Below are 2,039 nucleotides of genomic sequence, written 5' to 3'. Positions count from 1 at the left end.
AAATCAGCCCGTGGATCTTCATATTATAGACATGACTCTATTGGTTTAAAGGATGTCGATGCAAATCCATCCTGTTCTTATCACTCAACTGAATTCCAGAACTTCCAGCCATCACAGAGTTTGATTATGGGGCTGAGTGTCATTCAGCAGTGCATTTTTATCCTCATGTTAACACAAGGTCTCTGAGACTTCTTTCTATGTTTCCCACTGAGTGTATAATTGAATGTGTTTGTGATTATTTCTGATTGTTTTATCTGGCAGGTTTTTGCAGTGCTGAGATCAGACTGGACCAGTCTCCTGCTGTGGTAAAGAGACCTGGAGAAACTGTGAAGATCTCTTGTAAAATAAGTAGATTTTCAATGATGAGCTACAACATACACTGGATATGACAGAAACCAGGGAAAGCTCTGGAATGGATTGGTGAGATGAATACAGGCAGAAATCAAGCAACATATGCAGAGTCTGTGAAGAACCAGTTCACCATGACAGAAGACTTCCCAGCAAGCACACAGTACTTAGAGGCCAAGAGTCTGAGGACAGAGGACACTGCCGTTTATTACTGCGCCCGAACAGATACAGTGACTGGAGCTGAGGAAGCAACTGTACAAAAAAACAGACACAGATTTTTCAGTCCCCCCAGGATTTCACGGGCCTTTTTTGTGATTGTTGCGGGGGGGGGGTTCCAAAAAATTATGATGAAAGTTGTGGTGTTTTTTAGGTTTTTGTTGCGATTACATTGCGGGAGGAAGTGAAAGTTGCGAGAAATTGTTGCGATTTTCTTTTTTTGTGATTAAAATTGAGTGATATGTTAAGTATTAAGTTATTACTGAAAAACTATTGATTAAAAAAACAAAGACACTGAGAAATGGTCCTATAAACATCTTTACCAATATAAAAGATTACTAGGACTACAAAAATGCAGAAAAATAGGCTTTTCTTATCCAAATGCACCTGTTGGTTCAAAAGTTAAAGTGCATAGAACCTCACAGCACAACATGAAGTTACCTTAAAATATAATATAAATGCCTCAGCTTTCATGTAAGAAAAAAAAAACTATTAATACTAGTACTGTGTGCAGGCAGTCTCTCCTGAAGACTAAATTAAACAATAATTATAAACTAATAAAATAAATGGCTCAGGCTTCATCGAAGAAAAAAAAAACAATTTGAACAGAACCTCACAGTATGATGCTGAAGCTGCCTAAACAATGGAAAATAAAATGCCATTTTGGCAAAAATGTTGGCATCCATTAATTTCTTGTATTAAGTAAAAAAAATAATGTAAAGTGCACACAGTCCTTCACTGTAAACATAACACACTTTCAGTAACAGAATTTAAGCCTACATAAACACTGACTCGCACATGCTGCTTCTCTTGAACGTATACACGGAAGTAAGGCGGAAGGTAGTTTGTCGACGTCACCTCAAGACGACTCCAACGATTGGTCAAACTTGCGGGAGAGTTGCGGTGATTGGATATAATTGCAACACCGCCCTGAATTCGTGGGGATTGGTTGAATTTGCAAATCACAACATCTCGAAATCTTGGAGGGTCTGATTTTTCACACAGCATTTTATTGGACAAGTCATTACTGTTGTCATTTTTGTCAATGATGAATATAATCTCCCTCTTACTGTGGTTATATAACTGCTCAATCACATCTGTTCACTTCACTCAATCCACAGAGCTACAATAATCTCACAAACCGAGCTGTTTCAGTTCATGTTCCATGATGATTTATGTTCAGGAGACCACAAAGACAAGAATTTATTGTTCCCCTGAGTTGATCACCAGCACTGTTGGAATGATGCGTTTCATGATATACTGCTTTGAGATGATGCCACATACACACCCTTTGCCTGGAGAAAATACAACTCAAGACTAGAGCATATTACATATTTGAAAAAATAACACAAATTATGAAGAATAACTCAATTTGACTCCAGATTTTTGACTTTGAAAGACCTTGCTGGAACGACAAACCAATTTTAATATAATTTTTTTTTCACAATTTGGTTAAAGGTGCCATTCCACCAAAA

The sequence above is a fragment of the Neoarius graeffei genome, chromosome 20 (assembly GCF_027579695.1).
Source record: "Neoarius graeffei isolate fNeoGra1 chromosome 20, fNeoGra1.pri, whole genome shotgun sequence".
Lineage (NCBI taxonomy): Eukaryota > Metazoa > Chordata > Actinopteri > Siluriformes > Ariidae > Neoarius > Neoarius graeffei.
This window is presented reverse-complemented; position numbering follows the sequence as displayed.